This window comes from Anser cygnoides, chromosome 4 (assembly GCF_040182565.1).
Source record: "Anser cygnoides isolate HZ-2024a breed goose chromosome 4, Taihu_goose_T2T_genome, whole genome shotgun sequence".
Classification (NCBI taxonomy): Eukaryota; Metazoa; Chordata; class Aves; order Anseriformes; family Anatidae; genus Anser; species Anser cygnoides.
In genome coordinates, this window is record NC_089876.1 from 75,722,899 (window position 1) to 75,740,088 (window position 17,190).

At 43.0% G+C, this 17,190-nt stretch overlaps 1 protein-coding gene across 3 annotated transcripts in view; it reads left to right on the top strand.

Moving 5' to 3' along the window:
* The first annotated feature begins 1,057 nt into the window (after window positions 1-1,057).
* SGMS2 (sphingomyelin synthase 2) overlaps window positions 1,058-17,190 on the top strand; it is a 36,805-nt gene continuing 20,672 nt past the window's right edge. Inside the window, exon 1 of one of the 3 annotated variants that reach the window (XM_013185316.3) lies at window positions 1,058-1,195. The gene's annotated coding sequence lies outside the window, so the exon portion shown is untranslated. Of the gene's footprint in view, window positions 1,196-3,469; window positions 3,492-3,540; window positions 3,828-17,190 lie in introns of those variants that run through there. The other 2 variants (XM_048066307.2, XM_013185315.3) reach the window with 2 other exon arrangements.

The following is a 17,190-nucleotide window of genomic DNA, read 5'->3' on the forward strand; positions in this document are numbered from 1 at the left end:
AGGCTGAGAAATGAAAAGAAACTTATATGGAAAAGATGAGATCAGAGGAGTTAGAGAGGAGAACCACTCTGAAGCATGATGAGAAGATAAAGTAGATAGGGCTGAGTATCAAAGAAAATGGGCTGATGGAGCTGCCTGTTCACTAAGTGGTAGTTGTTACAGCCACACAGTCTTCTTCTAGTTTTCATGTACTTAATGTCATATCCAGAAATTCTTATGATGCTAGAGAAGAGCGTTAATAAGCCTTTTCAGCTGCCTGGCATTATTCCTCTGATCTACTGTTTGTTTCCAAAAATGTTCTCTCCTAAAGAGGCTGAGAATATTTCCTACGCTTCTGCTTGACACAGTTTCCTAGAAACATCTTGATCTTCTGACTTGCAAATACAGAAGATAAACTAGAATTATTTTTCCTCAGTCTCCTGTTTCCCCTCTACACCCTTTATCAAGTAAGTACCTGCAATCGTACTATTTCTTCCAAGGCCTTCTTTCATGCAAGAAAAGTGTGTCTTCAAGTGATATTGTGTACAGAAAGTGGCCTGAAGCCAGAGCTGGTGATTTTGGATGCACATATTTTTAGATAGACAATCAATTTTTGGCTTCAGTCATAGGGGAAACTTGTTTAAAGAAAGTGAGACAATCCTCTTATTTCACAGCTTCTAAATAGATGGCCGGAACACTAAAAGCGTCACTGAACCCGAACAAGCAGACAGCACCCTCAAAACAAAACCCCGAAACAAAACACCAGAAACTAAACAAAACACAGGAGTGTCCGAAGGAAGAGTAACTTTGTGATACGTCTTTTTCTGCTTTTGTAGCTGAAATACTGAGAAGAAAGCATAAAAGGTTGTGGGCTTGTTTGTTTAAGCAATTGCTTTATTTTCTAACAAAATCCCTGTACTCTAAATCAGTTTATTCCTCACTTTCCCATGAGCTTTAGCAGGGCAGCAAAGCTTCAGCATTTGAGTTTTCCCAGGGGGATTGCACAGAGGCCGTTCCCCGCCGCCTGAGGGCAGCGGGCGGACCCCGCTGGACTCGAACCGGATTCGCACCGGATTCGCCCCGGGGCCGTCCCACACCTGCGGGCGGAGCGGTCCCGGTGCCGGTCGCGGTCCCGCCCCCGGCGGCCACCAGCCGCCTCCTTTGAAAGCCGGGGACGGCCGGGCCGGCAGCGCCAGGAGGGAGTTGGGGCTTGTGTGTAAGTTTTGGGGGGGCTCTTTGCTTCTGGGTCCTCTTGGGAGGTGGTTGGAGTCCCTGAGGCTTGTGTGATTAGTAAAGGAGTGGTTGGTTGTCCTTGTAACCTGCTACTTTGTGGGGCTTGGGTTCAGCCTTTCCTGGCTTGTTGGGGTGGGCTTGCTCTCTAAGCTTCTGGTTGTGCTAGCTATGGTAATGGATAAATAACTACTTCTTACTGTATTTGTTGGGCAGTATGGTGTGCTTCTGAGCTCTGATGTAAGTAGTAATGGAAAAACTTGTTTTACAATCTTGCTCGTGGGTTATCTCTCGGTCTACTTGCTTGGTTGACAAAAATAATAATATTATTAATGGTGAACCTACAAGCTAAAGGTTTTTGTTGTTGTTGTTTGTTTTTGCTTGTTCTAATCCCCTTGATAAATGGGAACTAGTGAACTAATTTTTAAGAAGTGGTGGAAACAGAACGCTTGTCATCCCTGAAAGCTGTTTAATTCCAGAACCATGCAACTTACTTAGTTCTATTAAGTCCTTTGTGAGTGAATGCTGTTGAAGAATCTCTTTGAGCACTGATATTTTACACGTGCTTGGCTTTCGTGTATCTATTCCTAATTGGTTGGGAACAACAAATCGTTCAGGAGTTGCTTCACCTGTTTCAAGGTAGGAGTCTTAGCTTGTGCCTTCTGAGGCATGAGGTTGCTGTGAGAACCAGGGCATACAGTACAACAGCAGAGGCAGTGTGCGGGGTTACCCTGGCATAGAGTATATACGTATTCATGTATTTCAGTAGTTCCAGAACTTCCTTCGATAGGAAAGAGCTGTGTTTGGTATATCTAACTCCTGTGTAAATGTCTGCCACGGCTTGGGTACACAAGTAGGCTTTCTCTTTTCGTGCTGGTGTTTGCTCTTCCTATAAACTGCAAAGTTAGCTTGAACTAGAAATTCCAAAGTGGTTCTTATTTCTACCTGGCCCCGTGAACTCCCTTCTGTAGATTTAGCTCTGTACCATGCATGGCTCTGAGCAGGGTTCTGGTAGCAGCTGCCTTTGAAAACTGCCTGGGTGTCTCTTTAGAAAGAGAATTTTAATGCACGGGCTGGCTGTGTTCGTTTATAGAATTACTGCTTCCAATAATATCCCTGCTGATCTCATGAAAGAGGAGAAAAAAATAAACAGTAATGAAAAAGATGCTGGGTTTGTTCCAGCTGAGGCAAACAGTAACTTTTTCCTCAAAACTCCTCTCTTCCCTCCCTCCCGTCGCCCTGCTGGGGGACGGGAGGGACGTGATCTGAACGTTGTTCTCCCCGTGGACTTTTAGTGTGCAAGAGGTTTCTTTTCCCTCATGAAACTGTTCCATTTGAAGTTTTCTTCCTTCTTATTCCTATCCAAAGAGAGCTTTGTGAAGGTTACCCTGTTATGGCCAAGCAATGTAACAGAGAGGTGTGCTGCCAACTCCTCGCTGAGTTTTGTGACATCCCGAACATGCCACTCACGTTGCGACCACCTTTTGGGAGCAAGACTCCTGCAAACAAGAGTCATGTCAGACAGACCCTCTCCTGCAAGCTGCTCTGCATGAGCGAGCCTCTTGAGGCCACCAGGAGCCCTGTGCCTGAGCCAGGGATGTAGGGCAGGTGGGATGAGGGGCCTTGAGCGGGGCTGGCTGTGTCCTATCTTCTGCCCTCAGACAGGGTGCTTCAGAGTAGTGTTTAGAGAAATAACAGAGGAAGGAGAGTGTTTCAGGTGGCTGTTGTATCTGAATTAACTAGCAAAATGGCCAGAACTCCCTTCTTACCTTTTTTTGAACTTAAGGGGGTGGGGAGGGCACCCTCTATCTACGACTTGCTGTGCGCCTTTGCCTGTAGAAACGATTTCCCCTCACAGCTGCATCTCCTCCTCATTAACCCTTCCTCCATCCGTCAGTCATTGCCCTTTGCATAACATCTTCAAGTCAAACCCCATTCCGCAGAGCCCTGTATGTGGAATGAGGCATGTGCGTGCATCTCCGTAACCAGTTACGGGCAGCGAGGTGCTTCTGGCACCTCTCCGTGTTTATTTGTTTAGGCTTTTTGAGAAAAGACACGTTACTGTGTGTGACCGAGGGGGCACCACCAGCCGCCTCACGGCGCTGAGGGGAGCTGAGGAGAACGCGGCGGGGGGGGGGGGGGGGGGACGGACACCGATGGCCGTTGCCGCCGCGCGCGCGCAGAGGCGGCACCGGGGGGCTGCCGTTACCGGCCGGGGGCGGCCGTTAGGCGGCTGCGGGCGGCCCCGCCGGTTCGCCCGGCCCCGCCTCGCCTCGCCAGGGGTGAGTGAGTCACGGCGCGGCGATGGCGGGGGCGGCCGGGGAGCGTGAGGCCGGCGGCGGCGGCGGCCCGCAGCCAGCGCCGCCCCCGCCGCGGAGCCGCCCTGCGGCCGGGGAGCGCCGGCGCTGAGGCGGCGCCGCTGCCGAGTGCGGGGCCGTTCCGGGAGCCGCCGGTGCCCGCCGAGGCTGCGGGGAAGCCTCCGGAGGAAGGGATAGGGGAGGGTGCAGGTGGCGACGCCGCCCGCCCGTGGGGTCTGTGGGCGGGCTGCCCGCGACGTTTTCCTGCTGAGGAGGCCGCGTCGTTAAGGAGAGCAGCCGCTGCCCGGGTTTGTCTGGCAGGTAGGGGTGTGTGTGTGTGTGTGTGCGGGGGGGGAACGCTGCTGAAGTGGTGCCCCCGGGCTGGGGGCAGGAGCCTGCCCCTCAGGGCGCTGAGCAGGAGGCTTCCAGGCTGCTCTTAAGGCTCTGGAGGGTGAAGGGTTGCGCTAAGGGTCATCGCGGTGTAAAGGCGCGCTGCCGTATGTCCGCTTATCGAAGCCAGCCTTAAACTCTGAAGTGCAGCTCAACTTCTTTGCTTAGGACGAGGTACTTTTCCACTACCTTGCACAGCTTCTGGCTTGAATTTAGCTCAAAATCCGTGTGAAAATGAGTCTTCTGGCAACATTTAAATCCTAAAACACAGTATAGGTGAGCAGTTGTTCTGCTTAACCTTTCTAATCCTTTTATTTTTTTTATTTACAAGACCTGAGCAAGTTAAATATCTGTCCTGAAGCTACTTAACTGTGTAGAAGTGGGTAGCTGTTCGTTACCCAGGAGAATGGCTCCAGGGTGGTACTGCCATATGTACACCTGTTTCTGTTTGTGCTCCTTTCTGAGTCTAGGGGGCTCACGGCAGTTTTGGCAAGCTTTACGCTGTTGCATTTATTAATTGGTTTGTCTAAAACCCAAGTTGTTTGGTGTTTTGTTTTTAATGAGGTTGCTTTTGTTTATTATTTGTTGGTGGGTGTTTTTTGACACCATATAGCCTTAGTTACTTTTGAGTGAAGCCAGTAACTTTTTTATTTTGACTTAAATGATCCAGGATTCGATTTACTAGAGGTCAGTGCAATTGCTTCATTTTTTTTTTTTTCCCTTTGGATAGGATTTACTTTGGTTTTCAATTAAAATGTTATCAAAATGTGATTACAGAGAAAAACACAATTGTCTCTGTCCTTCTGGAAAGCATTGTTCAAGGGTACAATGTGTAATGTGTGCGAAAATCAAAGGGGGGGGGGGGCTTTGAGTAAAATTGTAAGGTGATGACAATAGGATGTAGACAATGGTCCCTAATGAGATTCATTTCTGTACTGTCCTTGTGGTGAACATACCCACAATGGAGAAATGAGAACTTGACGTGGGGAAAGAGAATTTCTTCTACTCTGAGGCTGGTAATCTGAATTCAGAGTAACTTTGTGTACCCCTATATTTTAAATCATGAGGCATGGCTTGCACTTGGAGCATCTGTTTTGTGGATCATGAAAGCATTTTGTGATTGTGGAACTATAAAATACAGAAGTCATTGTTGGGGTCTAACAATCCCATTTTCATGAACTAACTAGTTTCCCCCTGAATTAAAACTGTCTGTTCTAGGTAGACACCAGAAATACTATGTCATGTATGCAGTATTATGAAAGACTTCATATTTCTGTATAAATTAAAAAAAAAAAAATCACCTCCATGTCTCTAGAAGAGCAGAATAAGATTTCATGTAAAGTATTTTATATTCTAAAAAGCAGCTAATTCTTTGAATCCTATGTGCTAGTATACCTAATTGAAGTACAAAGACTGAAAAATATTGTGTTGATTTTTGTTTTTAAGGATTAGTAAAGAAAAAGTTATTAAAACAAGTAATGGGCTTTAAAAAAGGAGTAGTTCCTCCCTTCCTAAGGACCAGGGAATGTGCAAGAAGGCTTTTAAAGAAATAACTCTTCATGACTTTCTTTCCCAGTATAGAAACTGGGTTTGAAGATGCAGATATTTGTAATAATACTGCATGTGTTTTTTTTTAATTTGGATTTGCTTTCTAATTTTGATAGGCTGTCAGCCTACGTTGTTCTTTGATATTATTTGTGGGGAGTGGACAATACGGATGCTGTGACACTTTTATTTAGTATGGGTATGGTATTGCAGTAGTCTGAGCAGATGCTGGGAAGACTAGTGCAACACTAGGTCCACTGTCTTCAGAGCTCTCTGTCTGCTGGGAGAATTGTTTGTACCATGGGCACCACTGTCCCAGAGGATGCTGCGGGACGCTCAGTGTGTCGGGCACGCAGGCACCACTGTCCCAGCAGATGCTGAGGACCTTACGAGCTGCTGAAGGGAAGGGTTTGTGTAACACAGATCCCTCTGTCCATCTCACTTGCACCTGTTCCAATGTCATCTCCTAACTGTATACTGGACCCTGCTGTTTTAGTAAGGCTCTGCAAGCCTCTCCCATACCAGGGCACCTGCTGATGTTATCGCTACTTCTCTTCCCCAAGATAGCTGCTGTGTGGGGATGTGTAATACAGGGAGTCAAGTATTTCTTACTGATATAGTTGGGCTTGGAAGTCTGTCATATATTTATTGAATTCTAGTAGGACTGAACCTCTTTATAAAACCAAATCAGCTTCAGGAAAACCTGCTGCCCTCTAGGTAGAGTATATGCCTGAAACGAGGAAATTGCTGTGCCTTGAGGCTGTGCTTGTAGCTGAGTTAATCTTCCTGTCTTACTGTGTGCTAAGTCCCTTTCAAAATACGCAGTATCAGTTGTGGGTCCTCTTGTTTGCAGCCTGATGATGTGAGAAAATTAAAGTTTAGTCTCTTCTATGGATGAGGAAGTTAAGTAGCTTGTTGGAGGTTTTGAAGCTGTTGAGTTAATCATTGCAAATAGAAAGGTTCGTAATAAAACACTGCTTGGATGTAAGTCCTCCATGGAGGAAATTCTTCAGAATGACTACTTGGAGGAAAACTTGCTTGCAGTAATGAAGCTTAGGCAAGACAGCATTATAGTAAAAAATAAAGTAATATTGAACAGCATAACTGTCCCTTTCCCAGATGCGTAACTCCCAAGAACATCCTGTTCACTTGAAGGCATCCGAACAAAATTGCAGATCTCTTGCTTTCCCTCAGTTTATGTAGGTTAACTTGCCACAGCAGTGTCTGCTTCAAGGACATCCCACTAATTCTTTATGGACTTTGTAAACAGAAACTCACTTGCTGCTATCAGTAGAACTGTGAAACTTCCAGGGGGTGAATTTTGCTGGCACACAAAGCAATGCCTTAATACTGCTGACTTTAAACTTCTGGCTGCTCTCTCTTGTAGTATTGTTTTCTCTATATATTGAGACTTTCTTAGGCTCAATCTCACCGTAATTCTAGGCGATGCAGTAAGCTTCAAGCAAGGCTTTGCAGTGTTTCTGTGTCTATGGTTACTGATACAAAGTGGCCTGGTGTGGCCTTGAGAAAAGGTGCCAAGCCTCTTGGGTACAGCACTGAATGTTTTGGAAAGTTGCATCAGCTTAAATGATTTAAACTGAACTGGCGCAGAGCATTTATGGATGCTTGCTTAAGAATGGGTGAACGTAAAATAAATTCATTCAAAATTATTTTTGATTTAGCAGTACTAAATGTGCAATACTGAAATAAAATGTGTAGGGTTGAATTCACTTGCCTAGATACAACCCAAGCATGTTATGGCTGAATAGAGAAGCTGGGAGTACAAGTAGTGGTTCAATGTATGCCTTCAGTTACAGTAACATTAATGGCAAAAGAGGCAGACATCATGAAAGAAATCAAAGAAAAGTGAGCAAAACAAAAGCAGGAAGCTAACAAATCTCTTAAATCATTCATTCTAATCCGCCATCTGAGAATTTACAAGCTGCCTACAGCAGTTTGTAATCACTACTTTCCAGAAACTCCCCTGGCGATTAGTAATGCTCTTGGTGAAAAATGAAATTGCAGAGGCTGGCTTACCTGTTCCTTCTGTGTAAAACATTTTGTCCAGATAAATCTATGTAACTTGCGGTGTTTTGGGAGAGGAGATCTTTTTGCTTAGTGTCTCTGCTGATATCTTAGGCCCAGGTCAGTCTTGCTACAGTCATGAACAAATGTTCCAAAAAGGAAGTTTTAAACGCTAGTATGTTTTAGATGTGCTTTAGGCACACTTATTCAGTCTTCTCTCTGCAACACCGCCATCAGGACTTGCAAAACTTGGTGCAGTTTGCATTTGTAAAACAAACTCTTGAGTTCAGTCACAAATCTCTGGCACTCTTGCCTCTAAGTAGAACTTAAATTTGGTTGGTTGCTTTTTTTCAAGTCTTGGCTACCTATAAAATTAAACGGCTTTTGTAACTCAATCAGTATGGGATTCCCTCCAGCCTCCAAGAACAAGCCTCTGGCAGAGATTGTCTATGACACAGGTCCTGTAAGCTCTAGCTTAAAGCCACAGTAGAAGGTAATATTTTCTCCTTACTGAAGTGTTGTTAGAAGTCTCTTGCCATATTACCTCCCCAATATATCTTTAGTAAAATACCCGTGTCTGTAGAAGTCATCTGCTTTTTACTGTTTTTTGAGTTCAAATATTAGTTTGAGTTACTTCTACAACTATACGTAGTATAGTGTGACTACACTCAGTCTCTTAAGATCTTAAGCTGCTGCGTGATGAGTGACTCACTTTTCAAAGTTATGTGAACTGTACCTAACGGTGACAAAATGTTTGCTTATGCACACACCCAAGTTCCTGCTTCTGCTTACTAGAGTGCTGAACAGTTGGCTAGTGGAGCAGTTGTACAGATTCTCCTTGTTTAAAGTAACAAAATTTGGTAAAGAGAAACAACAGTAGCGAAGGTCATACCTCATAGCTGTTAATTGTTTAATTATGGAGGGCATGATACATTGTATATCTGGTTGATAGTTCTAATAAATTTCTACAGTAATTACAGCTCATCTGATTCTTGTCCTTCCCCCACATCGACCTTGTAAATGGGAAACAGCACTTGCTGTTTGTAGATGCTTTATAAAAGTGCCAAATGCCACTGCCCATGTTTCAGTTTGAGACTGAACACAGGCAGTATTGAGGCAAACTGTTCCCATCACTGCTGCTGCCTCAAAAGGACACTTTAAAAGCTGGAATGCTGTGTTACTGTCTTAGCAGTGTTGAAAACATACTTGATGTAGTATTGTAGGATTCTGTCATCTGATCCTCTGCCAGTTATTCTGGTTTGAATTTATGCACTATAATTTCAATATAAAAATAAGCCCTTAAACTGAATTTTTGAAGGCAACTTTTGTTGCTCAATGTTGAGAGAAATTCACTGCTATAGATCTATTTTGGATTAGTTTGTACTTAGTATTTTTGGTAACTTATCTGCTTCAAGTGTATATAGAAGCTATCAGTATCTTACACTGGTACTTGTACTTAGCTTAAAAAGTTAATGTGTTCTTTTAGTTGCTGTGTTTTAGGAGTCTGACAAAATTCCTACCCAAGTTTTTTTTCCTATTTTCATAATACTGTACTAATCTGTGAGGATGCTGTGTAAGAGTGTTGTAACTTACCCTTCTTTTACAGTGCCTTTCTCAGACACACAAACTTGTCTTCATTTGATTTCAGTCTGATTTTGTACATTGTTTTGAGTATGTCATTTGACAAGAACTAACTTCTCTCTTCTGGCATACCACCTTGGTCTTGTAGAGGCTCATTATGAGCACAAAATTTGGCCTTACTTAATAAGTAACGAGGCTGGCTTAAGATGCTTCTTCAGCTGCAGTTACCGGAGAAGTGCAGCTGCTCAGTCTGCTGTATCTTCACAGAATGGTTTTGTTACAGTCCTGATGTATACTGTGCACACAGCTATGAGTGATTTGGAAAATGTTTGAAAAAACAACTCTGCATGATGTAGAAAACATGCCAGCATGCTAAAGCTGGTCCTCCAAAGTAGAGCTGTGTCTTCCTGTCCTGTGAGAAGGAACATTGACTGAAGTAGTCAGAATCCTATATTTACTAGTAAAAGCAATCAGGTACTAAAATGGAGAGGGGGGGAAAAAAACTTTTTTCAGTGTTCTGTTTTTCCCAGAAATATGTGAACATCTATGAAGAACTTCAGTCTTGAGAGGAAGGGCCATGCCATCCCCTTTGGCTATGAAGCAAGGGGTATTAAAGACGCTGCTCCTCGTAAGGTGCCACAGCAAACTTAGATGTCAGTATGAAGACAACTTACTGAAGAGCTGAGTGTTACAGATGTATACTACTGTATCCTGCAGTGACTGGATCCTGAATTTGCAGACGCTTCTAAAATTCATTGTTTTTAGTGGTGTTTACCAAACAACTGAAACTGAATACTACACAACCTATATAGCTGCATGGAAAGCCCTTTTAACTGAGGGTAGCTTTTTTTGTGGTAACCATGGTTTTTAGTTTCATCTATGCAGTTCCTAAAAATTGAATAAGCTGCTCTCATATGCGCAAGTAGACATAATTATGACCAAGTCACTTCCTCGGTGTAGTACTGGTCAGTGTAAAGTAAGATGGAGTAATGTATTCATCTGTGGTAAAAGTCAAAGTAACTTGTACTGGCTTCTAAAAGTTAAAGATGAATAAAATTACACCTCAGCTGATCAGTCACAGGGCAAGGCATGATGCTTGTCAAATGCCAAAGCTAAAGTAGTTAGACTAAAGAAGCTCTATTGAAAAAGCTAAATAATTACAGTTCTTGCTCTAAAAATATTTTTCACTTATATATAGGGTTTCTTTTTAAAAAGAATAATTATTCTACAGATCATCGGCAGCTTATGCTTTCCAGTGTACATCACATTCTAGTCGTTGGATGGTCTGAACAAGATAAGTAGCTGTCTGGCTTAGTTTTATTCTGCAGTATGAACGCTACCACAAGTGGTTTCTGATTTTTATTTCTTTAATTTGGACTTAGAGTTTATTTTAAACTTTTGCTTCAACATCTTTGGTTTCAGACTGAACACTTTAACCCTCTTCCATCTGAGTGGTGTTAGTTAAACTGAGACATTGACAGGAGATTCTGGAGGGGGAGTGGAGGAATGTAGTGGGGAGAGGTGCTGTAGGAAAGCATGAGCACTTTCTTCCATCTTGTTGCATTAAGGACAAACTCTTGACCCTTGTTTTCTCCTTACACACACTTCAAGAAGTCATGAATGTTTATTCCTATTCTCCCCCTACACCCTCTTGTAGTGAAATCAAGCACAAATCCTTTAGCACTGCAAGCCTTTTTAGAACATGTGTTTTAGGCAACACAGTTTGTTCGAAACATGATTGATGCACAGGAAAGAGCTGTTAATTATGGAAGTAATTGTACATTGAGTCGTATATAACTATTGCAACTACTAGGGCAGATGCGAGAGCAATGTTGTAATTGGGGCTGAAATAAGTGCTACCTCGATTAATCTTCCTTAACACTTATAAAAATAGTTAATCCAGTTTTAATAGGTGGTATTACTCAGCAGGTGTTGGGCTGATATTATGTAGCTTATGCTTTCGTTACTTGTTGCTAAAAGTGAAACACGAAAAAAATCTGTTTACATACGCATTTGTAGTGATAATCTATAGTGTTTTCAGTTAAAATCACATTATAATCATTTCTCCTTTCATCAAAAGGCCTGTAACTATAGGACAGTATTTTTGTTGTATATTTGTAGCAGTGTGATGCAGCAGATAGTGGGTGAAAAATGTACTGTTAAATGGCTTTTGTTTGTCCTGTTGCTGTTATGACTAGGGCTTTAACATGCACTGTTTTCACCCCTCTCACCTCCTCTTTTCGTGAGTCCTGTAAGTTTAAGGCAGTTGGTAGACGGAGTTAAAGAGCAAAAGCCGCCTCTGCTGCCTCTATTTTTTTTGCTAGTGCTGTCACTCTTTAATTTCAGGTATTTGAACAGGATGGACAAGTCCATTTAGAAAACCTCCCTCTATTTTCTTAGTTTTGAATTATGAAGTGGCTACTGCTTGTTTCTCTACTATATCTCACCATCTTTGACACTCTGCTTATAATGAGTTTGTGTCAGACTTGGTCTGAGGGAACAGAGTGAAATGCTTCACCTGCAGCAGGTCTGTTTGGAGACTGGAGGGCATGTAGGCCAGGTGTACTCTGGAACTGATCTGTACTTGAGCTCAACAGGGCCTTCTTCAGGGCCTGTCAGGACATCAGAAGTGGCTGATCAGTTTTGTCCCGATATTAAATATATACCCTTAAGTCCATTCTTCTCTTCTTGTTTGAGAAGACCACTTTCATTTATTTGCCTCTTACCCAGGCAGCAACTGTAGAGCAGGCTGTCCATGAAGTATGCCTGCAGATAACCAAGCTAAATTTCAAATAAATCTTTGCATTAGTATATGTGAAACAACTAGCCTCTTACCAAACAGTTCAGGATGGATTTACACCTTAGGGAAAGTATCTGTGTGTGAATGCCTTGTCTTGTGCTGTGCTGCCTCCTGAATGTGTGGTGATGACCTGTAGTTAAACGGACTAGTAACCTGTTTGCTAGATCAAGTTGTCACTGAAGTCCATGTTTCAGCTCAAATGTTGAGGCTTAGTAGAAACTGGAGTTCTTGCTGGAGAATGTCTCTGTGTAGGGCACTCAGTGCTCTGGTGTCTGAATGTGCTCAAGAAACGTTACTGTGAATTTTGACCCAGGCCCCTTGGGATGACTGCCTCGATTTCTTGCAGAATAAGAGAGCAGTCTGTGTGATCTTGGTGCTTATGCTTTTGTCCTGTAGAAGCAGAGGTGAACAGGCCTCTATTCTGCCCAGCTCAGTTTCGTAAGTCATACTGACAGACATGAGAGCTCTCAGCTTCCTAAAGCTTTCTCTGAACAGTCCCTTTTTAGAGTAAGACAGCTAATTACTCTGTTGGAATGGGACTGTTTTAATGTTGAAGATGCTACTACTCTTTTGAGTGTATGTTTTAGCGTAACCGTACTAGGAATGTAGGAAGAAACACTTTTGGCTTTGGAAGATGTCTTTCACCAAAAAATGGGACACTCCTTTTCTGTGTATGACCAGCACAGCTGAGTCTACTCCAATAATTAAGGCAGCTCACAATATGCATTATTCCAAATAAAAGGAAATCAGTCTTGCTCAGGGGATGGAGATGATTTTCAGGCCTCACTTGCTTGCCAGTATTTGCTGGAATACTAATATTGCTACTTGAGCTGTTTCTTGTGTATTTTTCCCTCTTCAACGGGACACTGAAAGATGGGAAGTCATCTGGGAAGCTTTAAGAATGGATTATCTATCTGCTGTAGAGCATAGAGCCTGCTTTCTAGAGGACCTAAGCAACTTAACTCTAACTCAATTTGTATCTTGTGCCAGTACAGCATTTTGCATTCCTTGTGGTATGAAGACTTTTTTTTAGATGGCTTCTTTAAACTTTTTTCATATGTGCATGCTATTAAAAGATCTTCTAGTTATTTACATATATATAAAAACACAGATTCTTTGACTTCTTAAAAGTCAAAGTATTAGGAAGGGGAAAAATAGATTGGGTCTGTGCCTTTAGATGATCTAATTCTACTTAAAAAATCACTCTACACATGAGTAATTTGTGTTCAACTATCTTTATACAGACTTAGAATAGAGATAACTGTACTTCATGCAGTTCAATGAAATTAACACTGACCTGCAATGAGTTCAATTTGCATAGCCTAGACTTCTTGCAGGAACTAACTCTATTACTACCGCTTTGAAAGGAGTGGAGCAGCATAACACAGGGTGGAACTTGCTATTATCCCAGCCTGACTTCTGCTTCCAGCTAAATAAAAGATGCTCTTGTGGGTGGCAGCTTGTATGACAAGTCCTGAACCAGTCCGTGTTTGTATCTTGTCTTGATGAAACAGTTTTAAGAGAGCATGAGCAGGGATTAGTGCAGAATGTTTAGGCTGTCATCTTAGGCTGCCCAGCAGTTGTTAACATCTTGGTACAACTCTGAAATGCTAGGATTGCAGTCTAACGTGCATGGGTCTTGTTTTCTTCCCAATTTGTTTCTGCTAGTCTAGAGAGCTTCTGCCTCTCCTTTGTGGCACTGTAATTGCTATTGTGGAGGTGCTTCTTATTTTTAATGTCTGTCCTGGAAAGGCAGTTGGTATTAACGCATTTGTTGTTATCCTTGCCAGGTTGTGTTATAGCTACACAACTGGAACACAAAAGACAAATTTGACAAGCTAACAACTTCTTGAAATGGTGACTGTCAGGTAAAGTCATCCTGATCCACCTTTTAGATCAAGTCTGTGTGAGACTTCCTTCATGCCCTTTGCCAGCTCTCCAGAACAGGTGTGCATGCACAAGGTAGCTTTGGCTGCACTGATATTTGTATGCACTGGCCTACCTGTGGCAAGATATCCTGCCTGAGGAGATTCATTAAGAGCAGAGGCATGTGCGGTGGCTGTATGTAGCTACAAAACGGCTGTAGAACAGCATTTCCTGGAACAGCTGATTTTTAGTAGGCCAGCACAAGAGTGTGTAGCATCGAGCATCTGTTAGGTGTAGGTAGGTACCTTAGCAAGTGGGCTGGATTGCTGAAGTGCTATGTTGACAAGAGATCCTGAAATGGAAGCCATTACAGGGTCTAGCTTTCAGGTTCTTCTCCAGACAGTAACTTATTATTTTGACTTGCCCTAAAGTTATAAGGCCAGTTGCAAGGCAGCACTTGGACTGCCCTTGCTGTTGCATGGAAATCTTTTGCCATAATTGAGATATTTGAGGAAGACTTGCAGGAGCACAACAGAAATGCTAGTATGTGGTCAGATGTCCTTCCTCATGAGAAGACACCAGTTGGGAGACCAGAATAATTGTTTTTTAACTGTGCCCTAATTTTGCTGAAGTTCTACTTTCTATTCTTTTAGAAGAAGTGATTCAATAATTTCCAGTTGAACACTTAGTTCTTTCTCTTGTTACGCAGCTGAGATTCACCACTTATTTACTATCCGCTGTGGTTACTTGGCACGCACACACAACATCACTTGTCTTGGTGAGTCTGGAGATGACATACAGTTTTGTCAGCTGGAGCTCTGGCTGCTGCAGTGTGTCTTTTGGGGGAGAACTTTTTCCAGAACCATGTTTGTCACCTTGTTTATAGTTACTGTCTTTCCAAGTTTCAGCTAGCCTACGTAAAAAATCCTTCAAGTCTTTTCTTACTTCTTTCCAAATCAATGCACATTTAGATGTCTGGTGGGTCATGGGATAGGATGCTTTAAAATGCTTTTTGAATCACGTCTATAAAATGCTTTCTATTTCTACTTAATTCTATTCAGAATCAAGTTTGAGAGCTCTAGGACCACACATGAAAATGTGGCTGAACGGTGAGATATAGTTATAAATATACTTCTCCAAGTCTGTTTTCTCAAATTTTTGTTTGCTCAGTCACAGATTTCTTTATCTTGACCTTGCTATTTTCCTTTGGCCAGAACTGGGAGTATTCTTCATGGTTAGTAAGATGAATGTCAGAACGAGATTTGAGTTCCAGCTTGGTTTTGTTTTCTACTGTGGAAAAAGTATCTTGACTCAAGTTAGTGATAGTCATGTTACTGGCCAGGTCTTTAAACAAAGAAATGGAAAATGAACAATATACACATCTAGTAAATGGGGATTCAGAGTGAGCATCATGAGCGTGGTTCTTTAAGTCCTTTCTAAGAGCCTTAGGCAGTAAACTTCTCAAACTATTAGGTGAGAAGGGGAAGAAAATACATGAAAGGATTAAATGAAAGTCTCACGAGGGGCTTGACAGAAAGATTTCATTACTGCAGTGATGTTCAACGTGGGGTTGTTAAATGCTAGAGGACAGAAGATACTTCTTATCAAAGGCTGCAGTATAGCAAGGAATAATGGAGAGAGGTTTGTATTATTTTGGAGATGTCTAATTACTTAGGCAAACAGCTCTGAGAGGCAGTAAAAACACATTAGTAGTACTCTCAGCCTTCTCAACACCTGCCCACCTCTAGGGTGGTGCCTCAAATGGAGATGGCAAAATGTCTGGGAAAGGTATTGCAGAAAGATTTCAGTGGCACTTGTGATTGCTGCCCCACTCTTACCATCCATTAGAAACTTTTATCACTGCTACCCCGTGCTGTGGGGAGATGTGTGACAGCCAGAAGAACAGATAGCTCAAAGGAAGCATGTTGTGTTCATCAGTCTGCAGAGGAAACAAAAATGAAGAAGGAAGTGTTGAAGTACATAGCACTTTTAAGTGTTTAAAGCTAAACAGTGTCATTTTCCATGACTAAATATTAAAAGGAATTATTTTTTCTTGTCAGCATAATGTGGAAAGTATGTTCTTCTATTAATAGAGGACCTTGAGCTAGTGGAACAGTTGAACAAGTTTAAGGAAGACCATGGGATTGGGTTAAAAATTTAAATCATGATGACTTTAACTGTATAGTACTTAAACATGATGGGTAGCATTTTGGTAGGGGGGAAAAAACAAACAGTTATGGCAGTTATAACTTCAGTTATGACAAACTAGCAGCTAGAAAGATAAATCAGCACAACAGCACAGATTCCTGTTAATTTCCTACATAAACATTTGTGTATATTAACGGTGGTATTTGTTGTTCAGTAGTCTTAACTTCTGCGTTAGAAATAAAACCAGATGACTACTCCTGAAATACTGGGGCAAGGGAAGTTGCAAACGTAAGAGAAGAAAATGGTGGTGGGGAAACCAACAGAAGCGCGGCCATGTCACGTAATGGCGGCCGCGTGAGGGACCAGGTGTCACGTGGTAGGAGGCGTCGTGTAATGGCTGCTGTGCTGTGCCACGCCATCTCCGTGCTGATGCGAGGCTCTCTTGTTTCCTGCTCCCCACCCTCGGTCATGGCGGCCTCCCTGTGCCCTTCTTTGCTGCTGCCCTGTGCTCCTAAGGCGGGCTGGGAGGCGAGACCTGTGCTGGAGGGCTGCTGTGAGGGCGAAGCCCTCTTCTCCAAAGTTAATTGGATGATGTTGGCAGTAGGGTGATGGTTGGACCAGATGATCTTGGAGGTCTCCTCCGATCTTAAGGGTTCTATGATTCTATCTGGTGACCTGGCTTGATAAAGAGGGCTGAGTATTCCTGGCTCTCACTGGAGTTTTGGTTGTGCTGCAGGAGCATCAAGCTGCTGATGGCAGGTGGGGTTGGGAGCCCCTGGTGGTAGGGGCAAGGTGAGCGAGGAGACAGAGGGAGGACTGCAGCAGGGAGCAGGCTGTGGTTCATCATCTGCTCCATTTGATCTCCATGTTTTACCATTAGTGACAGAGGATGTGCTGTGGAAGTCATCCCTCCCAGTTACTACTCATGAGGCTTTCTAGGCAGCTGGACCAGAGCTGATCACACTGAAAGCTATTTAGGGTATGGGTGTGGGAGAGGGAAAAGAGAAGGTGCTCAGGGTATTCAGTGACACACACACACCCTTCCAGATTTGTTTAGCACTGTGGTGTGATATATCACATGGGGTACAATGTGTCAGGATGCATGCGTGGGATACCCTCAAATAGGGAAGGAAAAATTGGTGGGATGTTACTGTTTCTGAAAAAGGATGTTTTCATTGCTTGGGCCTTTACGAGTGTTGCTCTTATGGAGAGGTCTCTAATTTGTAATGTGGTGTGTGACGAGAACTGAGGGATATGTGAAACTAACTTAGGGTATGAAGCTAACCAGTTTTAAATGTGTCCTGTCCTCAGATGTGGTGTCTTTATGCT